At 39.2% G+C, this 10,430-nt stretch overlaps 1 non-coding gene across 1 annotated transcript; it reads left to right on the forward strand.

The window, feature by feature from the left end:
- The first annotated feature begins 5,856 nt into the window (after positions 1-5,856).
- Positions 5,857-5,958, forward strand: LOC140482534 (U6 spliceosomal RNA). The gene has a single exon (XR_011961739.1). It is a non-coding gene; the product is annotated as a U6 spliceosomal RNA (small nuclear RNA).
- Positions 5,959-10,430: the final 4,472 nt, after the last annotated feature.

The raw sequence follows: 10,430 nt of genomic DNA on the forward strand, positions 1-10,430 counted from the left end.
TTGTAACTATGCATATGGACCCATCGAGGGGATGATATATGCAATAGTGAGGGATACAGTTGTAAGCTATGAGAGTGTTTCTTCAGAGTTCTGCAGTTCACTGCTCTGATGGTCAGTGCTTTGGTCTCATTGCCTCAACATCTGTATCCAGGGTCAGGGGAGGGACACAGATTGTGATCTTGCCTTGGACTCTATAAACCTTTCGAATGTTGAGGATTTCCAATGCAGCTGGGTGTTTGGTATTCTTTGCAATGTACCCCTTAATTAATACATTTTCTTCCCTAATCACCAGCTCCACTGTAGATATCTATTTTGCCATGCCATGATCAATAAGCCTGATGATACCCATAGTCCATCCCTTCATGACATTGAAGACAGGGAATCCATCCTCCAATCTGGGTCATCTTGAAGGCATTAGGTGCCCCTTTCTTCTGCAAGATTAAAACAGAATGGGATCAGGCTTTGCTAACCTCTTGGCCAGTCCCAGCTTCTCTTATCCATTGGAAGTTGTGGCTGTGCTCCTCAGCAGCACTGTGGCTTTCAGCCATCTTGTGGTCTTTCAGACACACACACATACCCTCCATGTTTAGGATCAGCTTTTATCCTGTTGTCTGGAGAGTGAATAACCAGAGAGTCTTTCCTGAGAACTGAAAGTTGCATTCCCTTGTCAGAGTGTAACAGTTTATTAAACCTACTCTTACATTGGACCCACATTCTGAATGCCACATTCTACCTCTTGTCTGGGTCAGTTCTCTCCATCCACGCCTGGTTGGCACTCGGTCAGTGAACTTCTTCTGTTGCTTTCACCTAGCCATGGTCTGGGAAGAGGGCCTTCCCCCTCTTTCATTGATGACCTTCCAGGTCTACATCCAGGAAGTGAGGAGGTGCCTAGGCTTGGATTCCAGATCCTGTCCTGAGATGTTCTATAGTTTTATGATTCAACAATTTTTCAAGCTAAATGTTAAGCAACAGTCACAATAATGGTTGCCATGATCTGTTTCAATTAGGACCACATTTAAACATTCCTGCTAACATCCCAAGCCTTGCAGTTACTGATTGGTTGCCCAGAACAATAGGCTGTGACATCTCTTCAGTTCAAACCTTTTCAGATATGTATTGCTCATATCTATTGCCAAATTTCCAGGTCAATTAAAATATCAAGACGTTCCTGATCTGTAATCTTTAAAAGGTAAAAGACAACCTGGAGTCTTAACACTAGCTTTACCACAATCTCTTTCTCGCCTCATTCGCACCGTTTTTAAGTCTGACTGACTGAGGATCTGTAGCACACGTTTTCAGCCATCTGTTTTTTTCTTGCCATGCTGCTGGTGGTTCCCTATGAGAATGCCACTATTTGAAGGCTGAAGAAGAGGAATGGCAAAATGATGCCAGTCACAGCTGGTAACACCACACAAGAGTGGTGCCCACCTGGCATCACTGTCCAAAAAGCTTTCCCTTGTGATCAGAGCAGGAGCTTAAGCATTGAAACTGCCAAGATGACATACAGGAATCTCAGCAGCCATCAGCATGCAGCCCGTGGTGGCCATGATTAAATGCACGCGTCCCACGCAGATACAGCTATTAGAAAGAGGCGGGGAAGAACACTTACAGAAGAAACTTGTTGCTCCATTCAGTGCTCTACTTGTTAACACTTCAAGTCATTAAAATACCATAGGAGGAGACAGTAACATACTGGTGACATGCATTTATAGCATATGATATTAAGATTCCTATTTTGAATGTTTATTAATATATTTAAGGTTGTGTAGCTAGGTCCACTGAATGGCCCCTTGAAACTGTATCTAATGATTGCCTAGTATTCTGACTGGGAGCTCCGACAGTGACAAGTCAGGAAGAAGTTCTCTACAGGTTTTAATAAGTTCTCTAGTGCATCATCAGTAGCACTTGCAGCTTGCAGCAACGTACTGACGATAACTTTATAATTTGCTGTATTCTGGTGATTTTTTTTTCTTGCTGTCAGAAACAGCAATATTTCTTTAAACTACCGCAAGGCCTCAATTGATGTCAGGAGCTTTCTGAGACAATATCAATTAAGGCTGATTCCACAAATAGAGGTGGTGGCACTACGCTAACAGGCAGCTGTGTGCTAATGATGCACTGTCCAGCTCCTGCAAGAACAAACTCCCTTCCCCAAAACAATAGGCTGTGGCATCTCTTTAGTTTAAACCTTTTCAGATATGTATTGCTAATATCTAGACTTGAATTGCAAGTCAACTGGTGATTTCTGTGTTTGAAACTATTGGCAGCAAAATGGAGTTTTAAAACAAAAACTCCTGCCTGCTGGTCACATAACCTGGCTGGTCGCTGCCAGAAAAGGAAAGTAGGAAAATGTGGCACCAATATTCAACCAAATGGCAATGGTAGACTTCTATCAGTTTTTATGGGAAAGAGATGAGGGAAACCATAGCACCAAGAATGTCCAATTTATGAGGAGAACTGATGTAGAAGTTGAGGGAGTAAGGATCTCTAACATCAAGCTAGTTCGAGATGGAATTTCAGTATTTGTCTAGCATTTCCAGAAATAGAGTGCAGCAATATTGTCTTGCTTCAGTTTGTACCAATCACTTTAATTGTTTGTTTTTAAAATTGAATGTAATCATATTGAACTGATGAGCAGTTTCTCATCTCATCATCTAAAACCTTAATGTGATGCTCCCAATGGCCCTTGTTTGATGTGCTTATGGAAACAGCTTCTCTTTGCCAAGCCGATGCAGATTTGTTATAATCTTGCACACCTCTATCAAATATCCCCTCAATCTCCTTTTATTCTGAGAAAAACAAGACCATCTACCCCAATCTAACCTTCAAGTTAAAATCTCTCGTCCCTGGGACTGTTGTCATAAGTGATGATAATATAAAGTCTATGTCTTCAAGCGTGTAATGTAACAAAGGCAATTTGAACAGACTACATGTCCATAATGAAATTCAAAAGACCACAATTTACCTTCCATTAAATAGGAATGGCCTTGAACCACATAACTGAAATTGATTCACTGATACTAAAATACTACCATCTACCTTCTGTTTTGCATCATTGGTCATTGATCATGTGATTGAAACTGGTTCTCTGATACTAAATACATTTCTCTTTAAACTCAGAAGAAAGTAGCAGCAGGCTATAGAATAACACTGACAAGAAACTGGCTGCTGAGAAAGGCTGAGCTATTTTTGGCTTTCAAAAAAACCACAAGGCTGAAAGCAATTTTTGAAAGCCTCTCAGTCTAATTCCAAAACTCGGAGTTCTCCTGGAAAGAAATTGGACCTTGATACAATAACCATGAATGTCTGACTACATGACAGCTGAGTAGTTTTGTCTACAAAGAACAGTGCTGTAAATCTGGGTATCTGACCCAGCTGTCTGAACTCATCTCAAATACAAAAGTGGGAAAGAGCTTCCTTTTTCAGTGGCCTCTCAACGACACATTGAGCTATGAACTATTCTTTCACTTTAATACTTTTAGAAATACACCGTCTTTTTCAGTGATGTAACATGAGCTCATTTAGGGTCAGTATGGTGAATGATTAATCCTCTTTGTTTAAACTCAACAAAATCTGCTGCTGGTGGTCTTGAATTGACCACACAATAACAGCGATTTTGAAACATCTACATTTTCAAATTAAACCATAATGATTATGGTTGAGAATTCAGAGTATCAGTTTATCTCTCCTCTCATGTTTGTATCGGATGTTGAAAGTTGCTCCAGGGTTTATGCCAATTAGAACAGAAAGAGATGATAAATGCAAGCAAAAAGGGGAAATTTCAATAATTGATCATTTTTGTCAACAAAAGGACTATAGCTGCAGGTTCTGCATAATAACACAAGGAAGTAACATGGCTAGGTTCCACGTAAAAATGTTTGGAGGACGTGGGGCTAAATTTGGCAAAATCTAGTGTTCCTAAAAATGGAACAGCCACAGCACATAGCTACACTGGTAGAATTTAATACACAAAGTTAGGCATGAGTCCCAAGGCACAAAACATGCTAGCTGAACAGTGGGTCTTCCTTTGGATTTGAAAGACACAGTACAACATTGAAACTAAAACAGAACAGGATGTCCTAGTCAATGTTCACTGGAAGAGCAGGAGCTACAATTAGAGTTTCAAGGTCAAGAGAGGAAAAGGGAAGATAGAGGGAACATGGTTCCCAGTTCAAACAGCTGGAAGGGTGTTACAGGCACTAAATTGTAGGGGATTGAAACAGGCCACAACAGCTAGAGAAAACCTAACTTGGTCCATTGGAAATTTCAATACCATTACCCAGAAACAAATATTGATTCACTGAACTATTCCCAAGTTGTCCACAGTTTTGAAGGGGAGAACATGACAATATTTTTTCAGCCTTTGAGACACCAGTATCTCAGTTAGATTGCAGGTATTTTGGGTACTCATGATACCAGGTCAGCGAATTGGAAAAACCCGAGAGGTTTATTTTATACTGCCCTCTGATAATTATGCCATTTTCAATGAAAGTAAAAGTTTCTCTTCTCAAAGCCAATGAACCCAAGCAAGAAACAAACTGCCAACAATTCTACAATTCCTTTCAAACACTCAGAGTCCTCCCTTGAGTTTGAAAGATTTAAACAGCTTTCTTTTGACCTTTTGAGTTTGTGTCCTATAAATAGATTATATTTGCAAAGGCTTAAGAGAAATCGCACCGCTCAAGGCGTTTAAAATTTGTTTTCCATACAGCATAAAACTCACAGAAAGGATCAAAGGGTTTCCATAGGTTCAGTAACCATGGCTAAAATTAAACTGATAAACCTCAAAATCAAAGCAAATCAACAACAAAAAGATTAAAGGAGGTTGAGGGAACAAGGATTTCCGACTTGCCACCTGAAAGCGCAACAAACATCACAGTGCTAGGAAAGTGACATTTCTTGTAAAAATGTAGCCGCAGAGTAAGTGACTCAAAGGGGTAATGATAGTCAGTGTGAATCTAAGTTTACCAATAGTAGGAATAGAACTTCTGGTGGGGAAAGACTTGGTGAAAAACAGGCACTGTGTGCAGGGGTCTCATACAGGAACTGGAGTAACAAAAGAGAACAAGAAAGAAAGAGCTGTTCAGTTTGAATGGTAAAATCCCTAACATCCTACAGGCTGCAATAAAACCAATAAATCAAAGAGAAGTTAGAGAATTTTCCAAAAGCCTGGAGAAAGTTTGAGGCAGAAAGAATCAGAACAAAAAAAATTACAGGACAATAGATTTAAACGAGAATAAATAAGGGAATTTAAGTTAAGCTGAAGAGGATAGCAGACACCTTTTCAGATTCCTAACTTATCAGACTCAGGGGCTGTGGACAGCCATGAAAGGGTTAACAACTTGGCAGCGTTCACAGCAAAACAGTAAGGGTCATTTATATATTACAAGCTTCTTAATGAAGTCCAGCCTAGTGAACCTTACCCTCCACATTAAAACCAGCATGAAATCTGAGCTTCTATCAAGAATCACGTATCTGATAAAGCCAGTTTTCTCAAAATCCTGTGTGCCAAAGTTAATAAACATTCACTGGATAACTGGGATTTGTAAGGAAAGAGAATGCAAAGGGAAACTATACCAGTATCAGACTAATGTGTGTAAATCTAAGTGTAGAAGGAAAGTGCATATATTCACTTGTGTTTTGTTTCACAAACAAACCATGTTTTTAAAAAAAATGAATTCAATCTTGTTCCCCTAGGACAGCGGTGTGTCAGAGCAGTGTGCATCATGCCCAGCAAAGGTATTGTAAATTTTAATAGGGCAACTCTTGATAAATGGGCACTTATGAACTATTAATATGGCTGCTGGGAAGATCAGATGACCTTTGCATCATCAACACCAAACTTTCAGAAAGTGTTTGCTTCAGCAGTATACACACTAAAAGTGGGACAATACAGAAAATATTAGGATGGCCTTGTACAAGGATGACACACAAATTTGTGAAGCACTTCATATTAAAAGGGGTCTTGTGGCACAGTGATAGTTTCCCTATCTCTGAACCAGGAGGCCTGAGTTCAAGTCCTGCGAGAGAGGTGTGTAATGGCATCTCTAAGCAGGTTAATTAGAATATATCCAGAAAATTCCAAAATAAATCATAATCTCCTTTTTAAATGATGTACTTAGATACCACTAACACTTGTTTGTGTTTGAAGGTTACGCCAAAACGCAGAGTCTATGTCTTCAGGCTTGTAATGTAACAAAGGAAAGCTAAAAAGATCACTTATCCACAAGTTGTGTGTGAAAGACGACATTTATCTTCTATTGGATATCAATGAGCATTGATCTTGTGACTTCAAATGGTTATCTGAATCCAGAAGGGCACCATCAATCTTCCATTGTGTATCAATGGATACTGACAATTTGACTGAATTGGTTTTCCGATTCTGACATCCTTTTATCACTAATTTCAAAAGATAACTGCAGAATAACACCAGTAAAACAATCATTGAAAAGAAAGGCTGTGCTGCTTTCTCCTTTTGAGAGCCCCAAGAGCTTTAAAATTCTTTTAAAATGCCTCCCTGCCTGATGCCAATGCTCTGCGTTCACCTGTGAAGGAAATGGGCCTGTCGATGTAACAGTCACAGATACCTGCCAACACAACTCAGTGATCAGTCTTTACTTTAAAGAAACCCTGCAGTTAATTCTGGATATCCATAAAATCATAAGCCATAAAGAGCAGAATTAGGCCATTCAGCCCATCAAGTCTGGTCTCCCATTAAATGAATGATGACTGATAAAGAATTCCACAGGTTCATTACCTGCTGACAGAAGAAATTCCTCCTTATCCTTCTTTGAAGTAGATGATCCCTTATTCTGAGATTACTCCATCTGGTCTGAGACTCTCCTATAAAGAGAAACAACCTTTCTGCACCTACCCTGTCAAGTCCCCTCAGAACCTTGCATGTTTCAATAATGTCACCTCTCATTCTAAACTCACTCCAAAGAGAACAGGCTTAACCTACTCAAAGCCTTCCCATACATCAGCCCCTCCATGTCTGGGATCAGCATAGTAATCCTACCATGGACTGCCTACAATGCCAGTATATCCTGCCTTTGATAAGGGACCCGAATCCGTTCACAGTATTCCAGCCGTCAGTGCTTTGTATAGTTTTAGCAAAACCTTGCTACTTTTATACTCCATTCCCTTTGAAACAAAGGTCAACATTCCACTTGTCTTACCTATTACCTGATGAATTTGGATGTTATCTTTTTGTGATTCTTGCACGGGGAAATCCCTCTGTGCTGCAGCTTTCTGCAGTTTTTCTCCATTCAAATAATATTCAACTCCTCACATTTTCCCACATTATATTTCATTAGCCAAATTTCTCCCCCATTCCCTTAACCTGGCTATATCACTCTTTGTAGCATCTCTCCTACTTGCCTTCCAACCGATTTTTGTGTTATCCACAAACTTGGTTATACCACATTCACTTTCTTCACCCAAATCATTGATATAAATTGTAAATAATCATGACTCCAGCACTGATCCATGTGACACTCCACTCGTGGTTATAGGCTCCCCTATTCCCAACTATCTAACTTCTATTACTTAGCCAGTCCTTAATCCATGCTAACATATTACATTCAACACTTTTGGCTCGTATCAAGTAGTCTAATGTCTTGCACCTTATCAAATGTCTCTGAAAATTCAAATATATAGCACTTACTACTTCCCCTTTATCTATCCTGCTTATTATCTCTTTGAAGAATTCTAATACATTTGTCTGGCATGGTTACCCCTTTGTGAAGCCATGCTGAATCTGCTTTATCATATTATAAATTTCTAAATGCTCTAAATCTTTGTAACAGACTCTAACATTTTCCCAATCTCAATCTTTAACCTAAATTGGCTATGGTTATCTGTTCATTTTCTTTTTCAATGATGGCGCTTCATTGGCAATTTTCCAAAGCTCTGGGACTCTTTCAGAATCTAAGGGTTCTTGGATGATTGTGACCAATGCAACTATTACCTCTGTATATACTTCGTTTAATATCATAGGGTGCATTCCAGCAGGTCCAGGGAACTCACTGGCCTTTGCCCCATCCTTTTGCCCCTTGATTACTTAGTAATTTTGGAATGCGATTAATGTCTTCCAACGTGAAGTATTTATTCAACTCTTCTGCCATTTCCTGGTTCCTCATTATTATTTTCCCATCCTTGTTCTCTAAAGGACCAGAGTTTAACTTTTCATATACAGGCTTTCCCTGGGCTACGAATGCTCGAGTTACAAATGCCTGACTTACAAACTGACCTCCTTAAAGCCTCTGTAAAATCACGTTGCGTACAATGGTTCGTACTAACGAACGGATGGACTACTTTGTGCAAAGCTCAAAACACCGCGTGCTTTCAGCAGATCATTGGCCTGAAGGATTATTATATTATATTATATTTAAGATGTTTTAGGTAAAATATGTACTCTATACTAAGACAAACATTTGACTAATTGATGCTAGATGTGAACCGTACGTAACTGTTCTGACTTACATACAAATTCGACTTACAAACTGACTTAAAAACAGAACTCGTTTGTAACCCGGGGACTTCCTGTACTTAAGGAAGCTCTTGCTGTCCATCTTGATATTATTTCCAGATTACTCAAAAAATTTAACTTCTCCTTTTTGTTTTGGTTGGTTTTACTAGGTTTTTAAAATGCTCCCAAACCCCTGTCTTACCATTAATCTTTGCCACATTGTATGTTTTCTTTCAATTTGTTGCAATGCTTGACTTTTTGGTTAACCATAGTTGGCTTATTGCCTTTCCAGAATCCTTCTATCTCATTGGAATATATCTTTACTGAACAGTGTTTCTGTTAAACTCCCTGTTCACCCAGAGAGTAGTGGGTATCAGTGGAATTTGCTGCCCAGTTTTGTTTTTGAAATGGAAACACTCAACTCCTTTCAAAGGACCTGGATCTGCCCATGACGTGCTATAACTAGAAGGCTACAGAGTGGAAACTGGAAAATGGGATTAAATGGTCAGATAATGTATTCAACTGATGCAGACAAAATGGGCTGAATGACCTCTTTCTAAGCTGTAACTTTTCTGGGCTTCTAGTTACTAAGAATTGTATTAGTGGGACTAATATATCCTGAGTTACATTCTCAAAGCCTTGCAAAATTGCCGACATCTCTAGTAAATTTCACGTATTTTCTTACTTTATTGCAAAAGAAAGCCTTTAATCTCATCTTTAACAAATGCCTCTCATCCCTGGTGTGAATCTCTTTGTCATCTTCTCAGTAAGACTTTTTACTGTTCTTAAGCCAAACCTGGAACACAAAAGAATGAAGATGTTGGATTGAGAATGTAACAAGGCCAGTGAGTAAAACAAATAAAAATAATCCTCACAAAAATTAAAGTGAGATGTTATCTGATGAGCTGATGAACAGGCAGTAAATATTGCGATATCAAAAAAGTCAAGGAAATAAGTGTTGAGAGACTGAATGTAAACTATGGAATGTAAGCTCTAGAATTTATTTTCAGTTAACAAGCCTACTGCCAAGTAAGTAACCCACTGCTGCAAAGGTTTAAAATGTTGAAGTATACAAAGTATCTTAATGTTATCTGACAGAGATTGTTCAAGAGCTGGAATCATCAGTTCTGACGGGATTGTTCCGAAAACCTAGAGCCTGAGTTCTCCAATTTCCTCCATGTCTCCATACTTCATTTTCCCAATTTAAGACTTTCTTAAAACCTAGTTCTTTGGCTAAAATTTGGATATCTGTTTAAACATCTCTTTTGTGGCTTCATCTAAAGCTTGGTTTGATAATGCTTTTATGAAGTAGTTTGGGATGTTTTACTACATTACAAGTGATATATACATGAAAATTGTTGTTGCTTCTACTGACACTATTTCAAGATGTGTTTCTGACTGCAATGTTTTTTAGATTAGATTAGATTCCCTACAGTGTGGAAACAGGCCCTTCCGCCCAACAAGTCCACACTGACCCTCCAAAGAGTAACGCACCCAGACCCATTCCCCGACTCGACATTTAACCCTGACTAATGCACCTAACACTATGGACAATTTACCTAACCTGCATAGCTTTGGACTGTGGGAGGAAATCGGAGCACCCGGAGGAAACCCACACAGTCGCCCGAGGCGCGAGGCCAGAATCGTTGTTCCTGTACAAAACCACCTTCTGTCTTCCATACACATCTGAAAAAAACAGTAATAAGCATAAATACTGCGATACAAACTGCTCCTTTCTTATTCACATTGATAATGGCAAATGTGGGTTTCTCTTATTGGCAGCCATGTTAACTAATTTCTCCAATTTTTCCACTCTTCCACACACTTTATGTTCTTAATTCTTCCAAGATTCATGTGTGTGTGCACATTTCCAAACAACATAAATTCATTGCAATATATTGCTGAGATAGAGCAGCAGCTGTGTGAACATGTTGTTGTCTGTCTCAGCCTGGAAGAGAAC

Source organism: Chiloscyllium punctatum, chromosome 10 (assembly GCF_047496795.1).
Source record: "Chiloscyllium punctatum isolate Juve2018m chromosome 10, sChiPun1.3, whole genome shotgun sequence".
Classification (NCBI taxonomy): Eukaryota; Metazoa; Chordata; class Chondrichthyes; order Orectolobiformes; family Hemiscylliidae; genus Chiloscyllium; species Chiloscyllium punctatum.